The following is a 20,300-nucleotide window of genomic DNA, read 5'->3' on the forward strand; positions in this document are numbered from 1 at the left end:
AAGGTGCTCCCCACTGATTGCTCTTCTCACTACCAGCCCTCTCTCACACTTGATCCCCATCCATGTTACCCCCCTCACCCCTTCTGTCACCTAGTTCCCACCCTCATCCCACCTTTAATGACTATTTTGTTTCCCCTTCTAAGTGAGTTTCTTGAATCCTCCCTTAGGCCTTCCTTATTACTTAGTTTCTTTGGGTCTGTGGATTGTAGCATGGTTATGCTAGCATACTTTTGACTATCATTCAATTATAAGTGAGTACATACCATGTGTATCTTTCTGGGTTTGGGTTATCTCACTCAGGATGAGATTCTGCTTGCCTAAAAATTTCTTGTTTTTAAATAGCTGAATAGAATTCTACTGCGTAGGTGTATCAAATTTTCTTTATCCACTTTTCAGTTGAGGGACATCTAGGTAGTTTCCTGTTTCTGGCTATTACAAATTCAGTTATTATGAACAGAGTTGAGCAAGTGTCCTTGTGGTCTAGTGGGGCATCTTTTGGGTACATTCCCAGGAGTGGTACAGCTTGGTCTTGTGGCACAACCTTTCCCAATTTTCTGAGAAATGGTCAAATTGATTTCCAACGTGGTTCTGCCAGTATACACTCCCACCAGCAGTGGAGGAATGTTCCCCTTGTTCCACATTCTCACCAACATGTGCTGTGACTTCTTGAGTTTTTAAACTTAGCCAGGTGGAATCTCAGAGTAATTTTGGTTAGCATTTCAATGATGACTAAGGACATTGAACATTTCTTTGTTTCTTGGCCAGCAAAGAGTCCTCTGTTGAGAATTTCTGTTTAGCTCTATACAACATTTTTAAGTAGGATTGCTTGGTTTGTTGATGTTTAATTTCTTGAGTTCTTTATATACTTTGGGTATTAGCTGTCTGTCAGATGTAGGGTTGGTAAAAATCTTTTTCCATTCTGTAGGCTGCTATTTTATCCTATTGACCTAATGATGGTGTGCCTAGCTTTGCAAAAGCTATTCTGTTTTATGAGGTTCAATTGTTGATCTTAGTGCCTGAGTTATTGGCATTCTGTTCAAGAATTTTTCTCCTGCACCAATGTTTTCAAGGCAGTTCCCCATTATCTACTCTATTAGATTTACTTTGTCTAGTTTTATGTGGAGGTCTTTGATCCACTTGGACTTGAGTTTTGTTCAGGGTAATAAAGTTCATTCTAGTTCCATTCATCTACATGCAGACATCTGTTAGACTAGCACCTATCTTTATTGAAGATAGTTTCTTTTTTCCATTGCATAGTTTTGGCTTTTTTGACAAAAATCAAGTGTCCATAGGTGTGTGTGTGTGTGTGTGTGTGTTTATTTCTGAATTCTACTGATCAATCTGTTTTTATACCAATACCATGTGGTTTTTATTACTTCATATTGTAACTTGAAATCAGGCATGGTAATACCTCTGGAAGTTATTTTTAATCATTTATTTATTTATTTATTCAATTTATATCTCACAGTCCCTCCCTCACATAGCTCTTCCCTCCATACCCTCCTCCCCTTCTCATGGTAAATGTCTTAGAGAGAACAGGGATACAAGGTGGATACCTGAAAACACAACAAAGGAAGTTTATAGCAACCCCAAAGTCAACATCAAATTAAATGTATAGAAACTTAAAGCAATTCTACTAAAATCAGGGACAAGACAAGGCTGTCCATTCTCTCCCTATCTCTTCAATGTAGTACTTGAAGTCCTAAATAGAGCAATATGACAGCTAAAGGAGACCAAGAGGATACAATTTGGAAAGAAAGAAACAAAGTATCAGTATTCACAGAGAACTCCTACAGCTGATAAACACCTTTAGCAAAGTGGCCAGATACAAAATTAACTCAAAAAATATGATCAGTTGGTCTCTATACACCTGGCTGAGAAAGAAGTCAGGGAGACAACACTCTAAAGGTGTTTATCAGCCATATAAGTTCTCTGGTAGATTTTTTGGGGTCACCTATTTATTCTATCATATCATCTGTGAACAATGATATTTTGATTTCATTTCCAATTTGCATCAACTTGATTTTCTTTAAATGTTTTATTGCTCTATCTAGAACTTCAAGTATTATGTTGAATAGATAGAGAAAAGACAGCCTTGTCTTGTCCCTGATCTCCATTTAATTTTATATTGACTATTGCCTTGCTGTATATTGCCTTTTTGTGTTTAGGTATGTACCTTGTATCCCTGATCTCTCAAAGACTTTAACATGAAGAGGTGTTAGATTTGGTCAGAGATTTTTCAGTATCTAATGAGATGATTATGTGCGTTTTTTTTTTCTTTCAGTTTGTTTGTATGGCAGATTATGTTGATTTTCATATATTGAACCATCCATGCATCCCTGGTATGTGTTCTTGGATTTGGTTTGAGAATATTTTATTGAGAAGTTTTGCATCAATGTTGGTAACGAAAATTTGTCTGATAGTCTCTTTCTTTGTTGAGGTTTTTTTAATTTTTTCCTTCCTTTGTGGTTTACATATCAGGGTGACTGTGGCCTCCTAGAATGAATTTGGGACCGTTCCTTCTGTTTCTATTTTGTGGAATAGTTTGGGGAGTATTGGTATTTTCTCTTCTTTGAAAGTTTGGTAGAATTTTGCACAAAAACCATCTGGTCCTGGGTTTTTTCTAGTTGGGAGAGTTTTAAAGGCAGCTTCTGTGTTCTGAGGGGTTATAGGACTATGTGTGTAGTTTACTTGGTCTTGATTTAACTTTGGTAAGTGATGTCTGTTTAGAAAATCATCCATTTTGTTTAGTTTTTCCAATTTTGGAGTACAGGCCTTTGAAGTAACTTTTAATTTCCTCAGTGTCTGGGGTTATGTCTTCCTTTTCATTTCTGATTTTGTTAATTTGGAAACTGTCTTTTTGCCTTGTATTTAGTTTGGTTTTAATTCATGGAAGTCTTTAATATCTTTCTTTCTTCTCCCTTCCTCCCTCCCTCCCTCCCTCCCTCCCTCCCTCCCTCCCTCCCTTCCTTCCTTCCTTCCTTCCTTCCTTCCTTCCTTCCTTCCTNCCTCCCTCCCTCCCTCCCTTCCTTCCTTCCTTCCTTCCTTCCTTCCTTCCTTCCTTCCTTCCTTCTTTCCTTCCTTCCTTCCTTCCTTCTCAGTTTCTCAGTAATAATGTATGGGGATGATGTGCAGTTTAAGCTTTAGTAATGTTTCTTTGAATACCCTTGCATTTGGGATATAGGTGTTCAGAAATGAAACTTCATCTTTGTGCATTTTTTAATGAATATAAAGTGTCCTTTCCCATCTCTTTTGATTAATTATGATGGAAGTATATCTTATTAGATAATTAATAGCTGTAGCACCGTGTTTCTTGGGTCCATTTGCTTGGAAATTATTTTCCTCTCTGTTACTCTGGGATAATGTCTATCTTTTCTCTTTTTATTGTATGCAGTAGAATAATGGATCCTGTTAGCCTACATCTGTTTATTGGGTAATTGAGTACATTAATATTGAAAGGTGAACAATGATTTTAAATTCCTATTATTTTGATGTTGGTGATGTTACTGTATGTGCATGTGGGTATATGTATTACTTTTTGTGTGCTTCCTTATTTTGTTTTTGCTTGTGTAGAATTATTTCTACCCCCGTGTTTTTGTGTAGTTATCCTTTTTTGTTTGAGATTTCCTTCATGTGTTTTCTGTAGGGCTGGGTTGTTAATAGATATTGTTTTAGTTGGTTTTGTCTTGGAATATCTTGACTTCCCCATGTATGGCTATTGAGAGTTTTGCTGGGTATAGTAGTCTCAGGTGGGATTTGTGGTTTCTTAGAGGCTAAAAGACATCTATCACACCCTAAAGTCTTTAGAGTTTCTGTTGAGAAGTCAGGGGTAATTCTGATAGGTCTGTCTTTGTATGCTACTTGGCCTTTTCCCCTTGCAACTTTTAATATTCTTTCTTTGTTCTGTAAGTTTAATGTTTTAATTATTATGTGGCTGGAGAATTTTCTTTTCTAGTCCAGTCTAACTGGTATTCTCTAAACTTCTTCTATGTTTATAGGCATCAATTTCTTTAGGCTGGTAAAGTTTCTTCTATGATTTTGTTGAAAATATTTTCTGGTCCTTGGAGCTGGGACTTTGACCCTTTTAATATTCCTATTATTCTTAGGTTTGGATTTTCATAGTACCTCAAATTTCCTGGATCTTTGCATCAGGAATTTTTTAGATTTAACATTTTTCTTGACTGACATATCAATTTCTTCTATTGTATTTTCTCAGCCTGAGATTTTCTCTTCTATCTCTTGTATTCACTTGGTTGTTGCTGTTCTTTTTACTAGGTTTTCCATCTCCAAAACTCCCTCATATTGTGTTTCCTTTATTGCTTTTATTTCCAATTTCATGTCTTGAACTGTTTTATCCATTTACTTCACCAGTATAATTGTATTCCCCTGTAATTCTTTAAAGCATTTATTTATTTTCTCTTTAAAGGTTTCTATATATTTCATTGTATTTTGCTGAAAATCTTTAAGGGTTTTATTTATTTACTTTTTAAAAACATCTATCATCTTTTAAAGATTGGATTTAAGATCATTTTCTTGTCTTTCAGTTGAGTTAAGATATCCAGGGCTTGCTGAAGTGGGGTAGCTTTGGAACAAAGTTGCCATATTGGACTGACTCTTGTTGACTGTATTCTTAAGCTGGTTTTAAGTCCTCTGGTTGTCCTTAGGTTTTACTGGTATAGCAGGTATTGGGATGGTGGGCCTAATCTGAAAGTTCCCAGTATAGCAAGTCTTTGGTGGGTAGCCTTGGGCAGGACAATGTAACTCAGGGTGCAGTGTTTGTCTCAAAGCAGCTGGGTTTGGTAGAGAGGGATTCAGATCTGGGGAAAGGGTCTAACCTAGATGTTTTTGGCATAGCAGCTCTGGTGATAGTGCTCAGTCAAAGAAGCTCTGAAGGACAGGAAGCAGTTCAGGGCATATGTGCCTGCCCAGGAAAATTCTGTGGGCATGGAAATTTGGGTGTGGGGGGATGGGTATTGGCAAAGGGATGTTAGTTGTGCAGAGGGCCTGGTGGAGACAATAGATAAAAGACTTTCAAGAAAGTGAAGTGGAAGTAGAGCCTTAGACGTAGGAGTCTTTGGGAATATAGAATAGAACAAATTAGACATCTGGGAATCATTTGTCCATGGCAGTGAGAAGTTGCAAGTAAGGTGTACCAATTTATAATAAAATATGAGTCCATGAAGGAAGAAAGAGATTGTGTGCTTAGCTTAGTGAAGGCCAGATGCAGGAGGGTGATGGGAGGTATCAGACTCTAGCTAGAATTTAGAATGAAATTCACAGACAATGGTATGCATGTACCTCAAGAGCAAATTTGAGAGCAGCTGCTTGCTACAGCAGAAAATGTGTTTGTATGCACTGCAGTCCTTGGTCCTACCTTGCCCTGACCTGTTGTAACTTACAGAAAAGATATTTAAGGAATACAGGAAGGGAAAACAGACAGGAAGACACTGGGGAAAAGAGAAATAAGAAATAGGAAATCTTTTTCCATTTCATTAATCTTGCATAGTGTTTGTAAAGTTCCCAAGAGATATTAGAAGTTTTATTGGAAAGGTGAATAAATTTAGGGCCCTTCTGTTGGGTTTCAGGTATAGTGGCTGGAGGTTTTCTAAGAGGAATCTAAAGTGGAAATGAGAGGAAGACACAGTTCACGTGGATGAGGAAAAGGAAAATCTCACTGCAGCCTGCAGCTGTGGGTATCCAGGACTCAGGGAGGTGCAAACTAGGACCACGCTGTTCATTCAGTGGGTCATCCCCATAGTCAACAGAGTCAGAGGCCTACCTTGGATAAGCCAGAGGAGACTTGGTATCCTGTATCAGGGCTTTTGTAGAGCCCAGAATGCAAGGAAGAAAATTGAGCTCCAGTAATAGGGTCTCATCCACAGTAAGGGGTTAAAGAACAGAGCTGCAAAAGCTAAGTGGGCCTAGAGACACTGTGGGGTATATAAGCACCTCCAGAGAACAGGTGGCAGGAAAGGTAAAGAAGGATCCCATAGCCCAGTCAGGTCTAAGGAAGCTGCAGGTTTGTAGAACCAAGAATTTTGCAATGGTGTCAGGTGAAGATGACCCACCTTGGCCTTAAAGGCCCTGGCTGGGAGTACTTCTGCCTTCAAGAGTATCATAGGAGTGCTGGACATTCAAAGGTCACTTCCTGGGACTCAGGGAAATGTTTACACAAACCAAAAGGGAAACTTACTTAATTGTCAATGGTGGATGGGGTGCTGAGCAATCAGTGAACTGGAAAGCAGATGTGTTGCTGGTGGCAATGGGAAGAAACAGGGTCCCAGTGTGTGACTTAGTCCCACAGGAAGGAGTACAAGACCAGGACAGCCTAATGAGTCTCTGTACCAATGTTATGAACTATAAAGGGATGAGGGGATACCTTCCTGGCCCTAAGTAATTATGTTATGCAACAGATCTTGTATAAAGACGGTATATTGGGGGACAGGAGAGGAGCGAGGACCCGGGAAAGGGTAAAGACAGAGGAGTGAGCTAAAGGCAGAGAGAGAGAGGAACTGAGAGGAAAGTAATGAGGACTTGGGAAAGGGTAGATAGAGGCAGACAGATATTGGCAGAGCCATGAGGACAGAGAAAAGGGGAATAGAGAAGGACAGAAATGGGAAGCGAGGGGCCACTGGAAACACACACAGAGAGAGAGAGAGAGAGAGAGAGAGAGAGAGAGAGAGAGAGAACCAGTACCTGGTGCAACTGTCCCCAGAGGCAAGTAATTGCTAGATCCCTAGGAAAAGCCTGATGTAACTGCCTTTAAAATCAAGGAGAAACTGTAATCAGGATATAATATGGGAAAAACTATTTTCAATAAAAGAAAATAATTTAAAATAGTTTTTAAAGTCACAGAAAACATGTATCATGCACGATTTTAGTGTTTTTGCACCAACACTCAGTCAGAATGTCAACTTAGCCAGCATCCCAGAAAGCCTTCCTCTCCACTATCTCAGTACTCCTCCTCTTCTTCAAGGCATCCTTTTCCCAACCTTGAACACAGGAATAACGAGTTTTATTTTTGAGAAGTTTTAAGTTTAAAAAAAAATGAAATGACTGTGACATCTAGACTGCCCTTCCTTCCATACCATCTCCATTATTGACAATATTGGAGGGGTTTTGCTGGTTAGCCAACATGTTCCCCTGCTCTTTGGAGTGCCTCTAACTGTATTAACAGATGCACAGCATTAAATGTTTGTATGGTCTATTACTTTGGCAAGAAGACTCCCAGGCTGTTCTTTCTACCAGTCATGTATTGACTACTTCATATGATACTGGTGTTAACAAGCATTGTTTCTCAAAGTCCCTTTATATGAAATATATTATGTATCAAAACAGTGATACATTAATTCCATCACACTGGTCATATACATCAGCTGTACAATGGCAGTCTTGTTAATTTAGAGAAAAAAAATAGTGAAAGTCTTAATTCTTTGCCTTCATATAACAATTTATCAAACTAATAACTTTGCTTCAGGTCTTCCCCCAAAATAATCCATACTGAAAGCTCATTGATTTAAGGATACCTTGTGTTTCAATTCATCACATTTTTCTATTGCTAATGAAAATTAAATTGTCTCAATTCACATGCTCATAGTGACTCCTGCAATTTGAAATGGTCTTAGTGGTTTTTCAGTTCCTTCCTTATATCTCACGTACCAAAAATGATTCTGTTTTTATCTTGTTCTATCCAGTTCAGCAACGGAAACAAATATTTATCTAAGAATTATTAGAGATCTTTTATTTTAATTTTATGAAATAGTGTTTAAAGTACATAATTCACTGACTACAACTCTGTCAGTTTATGATTTCTAAGGATTTTTAATGGACTACATCAAATAGTAATTTACTAAGCCAGTCAATATTGTAGAACTGAGGCAGGAGGGACTCACAAGTCTTCAGCCCTAACTGAGAAGCAACTGACAGACAATGGCTTCTGAAAAAGGAAGAGTCAATTTTTTGTAAAGGTGTGACCCCTGGTAGCCAGACTATCCTCCAGTGTATGGCTCCAAACCTGTAACTGTGTGGATAACATCACATTGTGCTTTTCATTGTTGAGATAAAATAAAGGCAACTTGGAGAGGGAAAAGTTTATCTGGCTTCCAGGTTCAGATCATAGTCCATTCTGAAAACAGCTCAAGGCAGGCATCGAAAGACAGGAACTGAACCAGAGTAAAAGAGTGCTGCTTGCTGAACTTTCCTCTACAGCTTGATCACCTTGATTTCTTATCTCACACAGAACCAAATTCCTCCACCAGGCTGTATTCTCTAACATCAATCATTAATCAAGGAAATTCACTACAGGCAATTTGATGGAAGGATTTTTGTTCTCAGTTGAGGTTCCTCTTTGCAGATAATTCTACACTGTGTCAAGTCGATAATAATCTAAACAGGACAGACAGCACAAATTGGATCAGATCTAGGAGTCCTTAGGAGGAGAAGTGAGGGCAAATATGATCAAAATACATATGCATGTATAAAATTCTCAAAGAATTAATAAAAATATTGTGAAGTATACTTATTTCTAATTCAAATTTAGTAGTACAACATGTAAAGGTAGCTTTAACCAGACCTGTTGTGTAATATATTCTCTTTAATTGGTACTGGCACTAGGGATCCCTGGTAAGAACAAAGGAGGCTTAGGAAGTACTTCAGTCAGTTAATTGCCTGACACATAGGCAAGCATTAAGATCTGCATCAGGACACCCAGCACCCACATTAAGAAAACAAAGCTGTTGCAGCAAACACCTCTAAGGCCATGGCTAATGGTCAGAGAACATCAGAATTGAGAAAGAATCCTGCACTCACTGGCCAGCAAGTCTAGTCTAGTGGATTGGTTCAGCCTCTGAGCTGAATACACACATAAACACACCTGCACACATGTGTGCACAGTCATATTACACAAACACACACGGGGAATTGCATGATTCATATATTGCGTGTGCATTAATTTGCTTCAGAGTGTACTACCTGTAGAACACTCCAGATAGCCATCCTAATATTCTCATTTAGATTAGTGAAAGCAGTTACTTTTTCCTCATTTCTCTAATTGCTGTTTATTTTCTGTCTCCATCATTAGTTACTGCTATCATTTCTCACAATGTCTCACATTGCCCCTTATTCATCTTTAAGTCTACAAAAGGCTATCAAAAAAGCTCTTCTAACTACTAGTGGAAGTTTGTAAACTCTGTGCTTTGGAGTTATATAGTAGTTTCCATAGAAAGGCCAAGACACCTCTAAGTATGTGCTTGTGGCATGTACCAGCACACGCCTAACTGAGCTTTCAGCCCACTGACTAGGATGGAATTCACCCTTGGAATAGCAAATCTAGCCAACTACTTGAGGCTGGGCAGGTCATGGATCCTCAGGGAGAATCTAGTACTGCCACTTTCTAAAACCATTGTAATTCCTACTGCATTATAAATACCTATCCCTAAACCCACAATGAGTGTCCCATCTCTCATCAAAGACACTTCCTTTTGCCTGACATGGTGACTGTTACAAGAAGCCAAAATTGCTCAAACGGATTGTAGAGTTCCAAAATCAACTAATAATGCATGTACAATTCAACCCCTACAACTGAGGCTCAAGGAAAATGGCAGAAAACATGTTACATTTTACAAATGTTGAAATTTTACAATTGAAAATTTCTAAAATATAAAGGAACAAGAATCCTCCTATGAGATAGTGTTTTCTGTATATGGCATAAAAGTTACACCCAGGAAGTTCGACCAAGATGGTGGCCTAAACAGCACCTAGACACAGGCTGACATGTCAGCCTGGATGAGGGAAATCTCTCAATATCACCCCTATCATTGAAGACTTATAGGCAGTCAAAGCCTTCTGAGAGAGAGAATTAGCTTTATCAAAGGATGATCCTCTGGTAGGTTATTTAGTCCAAGTTATTTAGCCCTCAACATATGTACAGATTATGTACATATGAGCAACACTAAATGAACCCATCGGGCTGTATTTACACACACACACACAAAACACACACACAGACACACACATCATTAACAAAGAGATCATGGGTTTGAGGGGTAGTGGGAAGAACACAGGACAGATTGGTTGGTTGAGGGGGAAGGAGGAAAGAAATTCATCTAAATACAGTAATACAATATAAACTTCTCCAGTTTTATTATCAAATGGAAATAAATTTTCTTTTCATAATTTTTTCAATTAAGTCTATATACTGATAAAAAGTAAACACAACTGTTGTAATTGTATACAACTTAAATAATATAAAGGCTGCAATATAGATGAGTACAGAGAGATTGCCTAGAATGTGCTAAGCCCAGAGGTTAAAAAAAAGGAATTAGAAAAATAAATAAAATAAAATAAAATAAAAGCATTCATACAAACCAAAAAGAAACTATTTTTAGTTATTTTTCATTAATAGTGCTCCTTTTATTAATCCAGGAACTAGTTTGGTTGACTATAAAACTTTTGCTTCCATTGACTTCATTTGAAACTGTAATCTCATTTCATGCTATAAATCAATGCTGTTGAGAAGTATTATTATAATTTTATTTTGTTTCCTTATGAATTACTTATTTTACTCAGATGCACATAGTATGCATATTGAGTTTTCTTTGCATTCTGGTCATTTTACAGGATGAAGTGTTTCTTACATTAGTGTTCCATGAGGTCAGATTTCCTTTCTTTTCAGGACAAGTCCTTGTAATCTCACAATCATCTGTAGTAGTATTTATTATTTTGGTAACCCTGCTTTTTTTCTTTGTCTAGGTAGAGAAGTCTCTTCTACTTTTTTTGTTGTTGTTGTTGTTGTTACTTTTTTTCATTCCTAATTCCATCTTGAATTTTCCTACAGTAATTTGCTCTATTATTTTTCTGTGACATCTTTAGTAGATTGGTCTGAATATTGTTTGGAGTTTACATTTTCCATAGAAATCTATTTTTCTGCTTTAATATTTGGTTACTGAAAAAACTTTAATAGGTTATGTACTTAATGCATAATATATAGTTATATATTATATATACACATACATACAAATATGCATACAGTTCAAATATGAAATCTTGCTTTCTGCAGTTCCCTAGCTTCATAATCTGCTCTAGACTGTCTCCCTCACTGATCCTCAGTGGGCATGTCCTGATCTGGAAACACATATATGTGTTTAATCCCATTCAGTAGTCTCATTACCCTAGACTCCAGTTATCCCAATAGGTCTTACTGTAACACACATGTTATTCTGCAAGTACAGTGGACTTACCCTCTAGCTTCAGCAGTTCTTGTAAACTTGGATTATTAGGTGAGATTCTCCAGGGAATGAATACATGCTTTGTATTTTGGGGCTCTCCTCTTTTCTTGCTTGTCAGGTACCCAATTATTTCCCGTTGCTTCCTTTACAGTAGATGATCAAGAGGCAATCATTACAAGTAGAATTCTGCTCCCCACTAATACTAGGAAGATATCTTTTCACTTAGCCTTATTGAAAATATTCCCACCTGCTCATGTGTTTGACCCTCCTGATATTTTGTGTTTTAACATGAGAGTTCAAGAAAGTCCAAAATTCTGCTGCAAGAAATCACTATTCCCAGATTCTACGGGGTCTGTTTCTAACATCGCTAATCCATGTTTGTTCTCTGAACTCCCTTGGGTCTGTTTAACTTTACTACATCACAGTGTTTATACAAATGTTAAAGAATGTTTGACAAGGTCTGCACTTGGGAGGTTTAGTTAGGAGATCAGATTCTGCCTAAGTATGGGAAAGCTCAATTTTATATTCTGCAGAAGTTTTCTTTTGCATTTGTAGATCTAGATTGTGGGTCTGAATGGTCACCAATATACATTTCTGTATTATTGTCATACTGCTTTGAAAGGAAGGCATGACAGTAGAGCAATGGATAATAGAATATGTCGTCGTGGTATTCTGAACTACTATTGACTCATCTACAAGAAGCCTTGAAGAGGAACTCTTGCTGGACTTGAATACTGATGACATTAATTTTATTTTCCCATCGATTCATCACACATTGAGATTGTTATTATAAGAGCTACAATATAAGAAAATTTAAAAGGTACACAGGAGAGAGTAGATCTTCATTAAAATATAAAAGGAGTAAACTAAAAATATATCACTAATAAGCTTTTTAAATTATAATATCACCAGTAATAGATTGATAATAGCATGATAAATCAACAATCTTATTTTGCAGAAACTATTAGTCCCCCTGGTGAAAAGAACACAATTGGGCATATCTAACTAATGATTTGTTATAGTAAAGTATAGCTTATTAGGTCAGCTGATATATTTAGAGCAACATTTCCTTAAGGCAAAAAGAATCCCTATATTTCATTTGTGCTGACCTAGAAAACATCTGAAAACTAAATGGGTTGTCTAATTTGTGCAAACATCCATAATGCCTTTCATATGCACTTTTCATTACTTTTTGATTTTCATATAATCTGTTTTTGGTTACTCTTATTTCAGTTCATTTATTTAGTATCAAATGCACAGTGCATGTATCCATAAGAGCAAGTCTTAGATGTGTGTGACTTAGACTAGCATCACACTTATTTTTTATAAACATACTAACAAGATCTCTAGGGTAAAATACTAATGCCACTGATATTTGAAGGATTGAGAAGTTTTAAACTATATTGGCTCTTACCTTTATTACAGACCCCATTAGCAAATCTTGCCCTTCATCTAAATAAACATTATCATTTATTTTTGTCTCCATAAGTTTCCCGTTAGTGCATTTTTAAAGAGTTGTTGATTGTAAATCCTTACTCACTTATTGATTCCTTACAAAGCTCTATGTGTCGTATTTTGAGTTATAGGTTCACTTACAGGGAGACACTTGAAAGCAGCTAATATGTGACAGAAAGAAGCAGCGTCCAAACAATATGACAGACTGAGAAAATGCAAAAGAACTTCCAATTGTTGAGAAAACATTCAAACTTAAATACATGATTCAGTCAGAATTTCCACACTACTATGCTATTTGGGATTTTCAATATTCTCCTTTTATGTTTTACACAGTTGGATTTATATGGCTAAATTACATCCTTATTTAGTTATAGTTGTAAGTTAATCGTAACGTGGTTTTCTTAATTTTTCTTTAGGTGAGTCTAAATAAATCCACAGGATTTGGCAAAAGTAAAGTGTTCCCATTGCTCTTTTTCTGAACTCTCATTCTGTTAGACTTGCCAGCCATAGAAAAAGTAAATGCTCAGGACAGTATATCCTGATTTATTATATGTCAGGAAGATCAGACAAGAACAGGACAGATCACATCGAGAAAGGTGATGATTAGGTAGTAGTTACATTTTTGAAAATAGTATTACAATATCAACACTTAATAAAGCAGTTTGCTATAGATACAGATGGAAATTTTTTCCCGCTTTCCAATTTTTATTAGGTATTTTCCTCATTTACATTTCCAATGCTATCCCAAAAGTCCCCTATATCCTCCCCACCACTCCCCTCCCCTCCTACTTCTTGGCCCTGGTGTTCCCCTGTACTGAGGCAGATAAAGGTTGTAAGACTAAGGGGCCTCTCTTTCCAATGATGGCCGACTAGGCCATCTCCTGCTACATATGCAGCTAGAGACACGAGCTCTGGGGGTACTGGTTAGTTCATATTGTTGTTCCACCTATAGGGTTGCAGACCCCTTCAGCTCCTTGGGTACTTTCTCTAGCTCCTCCATTGGGGGCCCTGTGTTCCATCCAATAGATGACTGTAAGCATCCACTTCTATATGTTGCAGACCCCTTCAACTCCTTGGGTACTTTCTGTAGCTCCTCCTTTGGGGGCCCTGTGTTCCATCCAATAGCTAAGGACCCTGATATAGCTGTCTCTTGTGACACTATGCCAGACAAACAATGGTCTAGGAATATTTGTCACTGCACTGATAAGTAAACAGCTATGGATCCTGAAACCTTGTGGTGTTTTAGCCTTTTGCTTTGAAAGAGGGTATTACCGTGTACTAGGGTGGTTTAAAATCTGCTGACTCCAAACACATGATATTCCTATCTTGGCTTCCAGAACCTGGAATTACAAATGTGAGCCAGCATGACTAGCTAAAGTCCACTTTTTAAATGCATGGCAGCCATTGCCTCAATTGTCACGTGACATTTGTATGATACCAAGACTGAAATTTTCTGTTCTTTGCTAGCTGAACTCCTGTTTAGAGGGCACTAGAGGAGAGAAGTACAGATAAAGAAAGGGCCTCCCCTCACTGCTTACACTTTCTGTGGGTTTCACCTTAGTAATTGCATTTTGCCCAACAGTGCCAGTTGGTTGTAGTTGCCAGCTAGCATCATTACTCCCAGAATCCACCTAATACTCACATCTGCAGTTGGGCATCTCTGTCAGAGGCCACAGCCTGTCTTTACACAAGAACAGAAAACATCTGGTTTCTAAGAGCAATGTAAGATTAAAGGAGGATTCTACAGCCTTGAGTGTGTAGAACAGTTTGTCCTGTAATCCTACCTCGTTGTGCATTCGTAGGTTCTGTGGTAGTAACTCATAGTCAACAGAGCTCAATGGTCATTTTTTGATAGTTACTTCTAGTCAACAGTTCTCAGCAGTAGGTTTTATACAGTTAACTCACAGCCAGCAAGGTTCAATGGCAGGTTTTGTAGTTAGTATCTGAAGTGTAGTTCTATATTGTATTGTGAGAGATGAATGAAAATTAAAAATTGCCATCGGTGTTCCAATAGCTGACTGTGAGCATCCGTGTGACAACTGTGAGCACAGCTGACCTGTGTGTGTGTGTGTGTGTATGTGTGTGCATGCACACACGTTCATGCTATTAGTGTTACTCAGACTCCCACCCATACTTCTCTACTCTGCCTTATGGCCAGGATTTTGCAAATCATCTTTTTCTTGCCAGGTCCTTTTAATCTACAGCAATGCAGGGTCTTAGAAGTATGGAAGGCAATGAGCAAAATGTGGCATATTGTTCTGGGCACAGAGCAGTCACCCTGGCAGCACCAGGCTCCAGCAGCAATTGCTGGCTCCACAGTAGCACTGTCCTCACACTCCTTCATGGACACCATCAACAAGAGAGGCCTGGGGCTCAAGCATTTTAATCCCATCCTTTTACTTCCTGGAGCCCCTTCTGTAGTACTACAGGGTCCCCTTCCTCTTGTCTTATCAGTTCTTTAGATACAGCAAACAGTAATTACAGGTTTTTATCTCTTGGTCGGGTGCTAAATCTAATTTCTATCAGTGCCAAGCAGCATTTGACAAATGACAAAAGTCGGTACAAACCGACTTTTCAAAAAACCACTCAAATAATAATAGCTTATGCTGCAATGTGATTGTAGTACAGGTTTTCCGGCCATAAAAAACACCATCATTTTCAGGAGAGGCATTCTCATAGAACTGAGGAAAAAGACAAAGATGCTGTTTCCAACACTACCAAACATTTTCACGAAACAGACATGACTAAGATAAGAAAAGCCAGAAAAGCCTGAAGAATTGTAATCAAGGAAAATAAACTCCTCAGCTTCACTTGATTTGACTTCATATGGCTTAGCTGTAGATGAAGCTGCCTGGTGTTTTAAAATTATATCTTTTCTTGTTTCTCCCTGTTCTCCAGCAAAAGATACTTTTGTTAATGGCTAACTGTAGGTTAACTTCTTGGAAAAAGGGTCTCAAACTCACTAATGAGTAACTTTTCTCTAGATTTAGAGAGTCTATGTTATCCCACCCTCAGACCTGTCAAACTGAGGGCCAACCATTTGCCAGTCTTGTTAATTACAGGTGGAATAGTGGTTAACTTGCAGTGAAGTGTATACATGTAATCATTCGGATATGAATGCCCCCTGCCATAAGCTTACATCTTCAATATTTGGTTCCCATAGCTGGTGGCCCTATCTTGGCAGGTGAGTCTAGCTGGACAAAGTGGGTCACAGGACCCTAATCTGCTTGCTTCCTTTTTGAGATGAACTAACTTTCTCTGCCACATGTCCCAGTACTCATACTCATCTGCCTGGCAGGAACAAGCCACCACAGATCAGCCCTCTTTCCACGTTTAAGGTGCTCTACCAGGTATTTGGCTATTAATGGTGAAAAAGAAACTAACATTTCTTTTAAGAATATAGGAACTGGCCTAAGAGATGAAACTTAGATGCTTTATCAAAATCTTCTGGCAAAGGGAAAACATATTCAAGATGAAGACTGCCCAGAATATAGGAGTCCCCCTGCCTCCTCTGCTCCTGTCCCTTCCTTCCCACCCTGCCCTCTCTTACCTCCCTACAAAGCTAAGTCCCCAAAGACGGTCTTTGTCTTGGAAGATGAATGCTTTTGTTCTATCACCTTCCAAAGTTTCTGACCTTGAGGAAACGTCTTTCCCACCAACTCATGGCTTTTGAGCAAGGAACTTGTATTAATCATAGAGTCACAAAAATAGGGTCAGACAGCTTGGTTCAAGAAGTATGTCTGAAAAAATATTATTATAAGCTATAAAAGGGTTTTTAATCAACATACAAAAATCAGTAATCTTCATATATGCAAACAGTAAATTAAGAGAACCGAAGAGAAAGCCTCTCTTGTGCCAACCCCCAGAAGGACAAAATACCGAATGGTAAATTTATTAAAAGATTTGCAAAACCTATGAGGAAAACACTGACATTGTAAAGAGAATTACTCATAAAATGATACATAAATGAATAGAAGACAGGAAAATTAACAATTGACACACATGGAAATACAACACTAATTTTTTTTAAGATTTATTTATTTTATGTATGTGAGTACACTGTAGCTGTACAGATGGTTGTGAGCCTTCATGTGGTTGCTGGGAATTGAATTTTTAGGACCTCTGCTTGCTCTTTTCAACCCCACTCACTCTGGTCGGTCCTGCTCATTTGCCCTGGTCAACGCTGCTTGCTCAGTCCCTGCTTGCTCTGGCCCAAAGATTTATTTATTATTATAAATAAGTACACTGTATCTGACTTCAGACACACCAGAAGAGGGTGTCAGATCTCATTACTGGTGATTGTGAGCCACCATGTGCTTGCTGGAATTTGAAGTCTTGACCTTTGGAAGAGCAGTCAGTGCTCTTACCCACTGAGCCATCTCACCAGCCCCTAAAACTTTCAAATCAGTAAATAGATTTGAGCTCTTAAGTCAATAAGTCACTTGAAAATAGTAAAATATTACAGGTATACTTCACAGCATACAACAAACTCTGTATTAGTCTGAAATTTAAATGAAGGACTCACGAAGATGACTCAATAGGCAAAAAGCAAAGCAGATTACTGGAGCTCCATCCCTGGGATCCTCATGAGGAAAGGAGCGAGCAAACCCTCCACATGTTCCCTTGTATGTATGTGTACACACATACAATTTAATTTTTCTTTTAAATTAAACCATGGGTACTTTTATAACCTGGAAACTTTTTTTATTTTTTTATTTTTTTAGCGTGATCAAACTCTACCAATAGTAAAAGAAAAAGACTAGCTATAAAATATGAAGTAATTTGCATGGGAGAGAGAAATAAAGGAAAATCATCATTAAAGGTAGGGGAGAAAAAGAAACAAAAAGTATACTGTCAGAGGAATCCCTGGGGGTCAGGAGTCTTAAACAGTATTCCTGGAGCATGAGAGACTGTGAGAGGCAACTCTCCCCACAGTGTAAATGCTCCTTTAACAAGGCCTCCAGGCTCCACTGCACAGGCAGGGTGGTGTGTTCTTGTGTTTTAGCAGCAAAGATGGCAGCCTCAATGTTAGGAAGAATTCTGTGCCTTATTCTTCTACAGTAAACAGGTTTCAAACCTGTCAGCCTAAGACATCTCAAGGACTACTTCAAGTGCTCACCAACAGATTGGTGGGTCTACCTTTATTAGCCAGAAATTATCTCAGAAAGTGTTTATACATAACTCCATCAGCTAAAGTTTGCCTAATTGTGTGACTGTGGTAAACTATGTAATGGGCTCAGACACAAGGAAGACTACTACTACTACTACTACTACTACTACTACTAATAATAATAATAATAATAATAATAATGAAATAGACTAAAAAACAGCTCAGTTCATGGTCTTACAGAGGACCCAAGTTCAGTTCCTAACAACCATGCCAGATGGCTCACAACTTCTTATAACTCCAGCTCTAGAGGATTCAGTGCACTCTTGTGGACTCCTCAGGATCCTCCATTCACCTGTGCATCTGGGAGTGCCAGCTCAGTGGTTAAGAGCAGTTGCTACTCTTCCAGTGGACCTGAGTTTGGTTCCAACGGCTCCTGTGGCTCTTTCTTACCTTCCCAGGCAGTATCCTCTCTGCCCCCATGGCAGTCATTCACATAGAAAAAAAATATATATATATATATAATATTTAAATGTCTGGAAAGCTGAGGTATTAGCTAATTTTCTGGTTGCAGGGACAAATACCTGATAAAAAGTAATTGAAGGGAGTAAGTTTACAGTTTGAAGGGATAAAATCCATCATGGTGGAGGAAGTATGGCAGTAGGAATGTGAGGTGGCTAATGACATTTCACCAGGTTAGAAAAGATCAATATTGGTGACCACCCTGTCTTCTCTGTTTCCATCTTTTATGGCCCCAGTCTGTGGGATGGTGCTGCTCTTCCTACCTTCATTAATCTGGAAAGCTACTCTCAACATGCCTAGAGTGTATGTCCTATGTGACCCTAAATTCTGTAGACCAAGACAGCTACCTCTGTCTCAGTCATCCCCATCACCTTGTAACTGAGAGAGGCTGCTGTCTAACAACTGTTTCTAACATAGGCAGAATGGCTCGGACAAGAGATGATTTTCAAATACTCTATGATCTTCATATAACTGAATGGCTCAAAAGCAAAAGACAAGATAGCCTGATATACACGATAACCAATGCAAAAGTACGGATACATTTTACTTGGTTATAAGAATAGTTGCTTGGTTATATGATTTTGATAGAAGTTTAAATCAAGTTATGTGATGACCAAGGTTTTTTTTTTAAAGTTTATTATCTAAAATATAACTATTTTATGCACATAGATCTAGCAATAATCAAAAAAATCTCAAAAAAACAAAACAAAAAAGAAGACTTCTTCATTTACAAACTCAACCGACTTCATCTTCTCATCTTCCTGCAAAAGAAAAGAAAAAGCAAGGCTAGCAATAATAATTCCAAGCTAATTATTTCCTATAAAAAGAAATTTTCTAGTAATCAATTTCCTTTCTTTTTTTTTTTTCTTCAGGCAGGATTTCTCTGTGTAGCCCTGGCTGTCCTGGAACTCACTTTGTAGAGCAGGCTGGCCTTGAACTCAGAAATCTGCCTGGCTCTGCCTCCCAAGTGCTGGGATTAAAGGCGTGCGCCACCACTGCCAGCAGTAATCAGCTTCCTTAGACATAGCTTGGTCACGTGCGTAAGGCGTGAGCATCTGGGCTTTTCTCTACACTATTCAGGCCCCACCATTGCATATCTAGAATTTGGTTTATCTACAGCAGGCCTATTTATCTCAGTGAAGACACACGGTGCGTGCTTTTCTGGGATTCACTGTTTTCCTTCACCATCTTAGGAATCCTCAAATCCTCTCCTTCATAGGCACTCACTGCATATTCTAGATGCTGCTGTAGCTGTTTCTGCTGGAACCACAAGTATCGCACGTGGGCCGAGAGTTGTTGTGTGAACTAACTACTCATTTATTTCCTTCAGAACTGTACCTGTGGTAAATGCATGAGCCGGAGATGAAGGTGTTCTTACAACAAAAGGAAAACTACAACTCACGTCTTTATACTTTCCCATTATTACAGATTCCAGCTGAAATCTGAATAAAGGCTTAGTTTTAAATTACACATTCTAGATTATTTGTTTTGTCTCCCAAGTTCAGGACTATAGTTACTTCCAGGGGCTGAGGTCAGTAGGAACTTATTTTTAGGTTATGGCTCTATTGAGAGAGTAGCGCAACTTTATTGAAAGGATCTATATTAGACTTCATTCCAGCCAAGCCCTAGGCTATTCATTCTGACCCTTGACCCTAAGGCTGAGAATGCTATGTCAAGCTGCCCTAACTAAACAAGCACCTCAGGCAAGGTTACCTTTTTGGGTTCCTACTCACTTCTCTCTGGGCTGAGTCCCTTTTTACATTCATATTAGCCAAGAAGTACATTAAGTTTACTTTGTTTTTTAGAATTTCAACAGGAAACCTTGATTCTCAGTAAGAGAATAATAAATAAATATAAAAGTGTATGTTAGCCGGGCATGGTGGCGCACGCCTTTAATCCCAACACTCGGGAGGCAGAGGCAGGCGGATTTCTGAGTTCGAGGCCAGCCTGGTCTACAAAGTGAGTTCCAGGACAGCCAGAGCTATACAGAG

Source organism: Mus caroli, chromosome 8 (genome assembly GCF_900094665.2).
Source record: "Mus caroli chromosome 8, CAROLI_EIJ_v1.1, whole genome shotgun sequence".
NCBI lineage: Eukaryota > Metazoa > Chordata > Mammalia > Rodentia > Muridae > Mus > Mus caroli.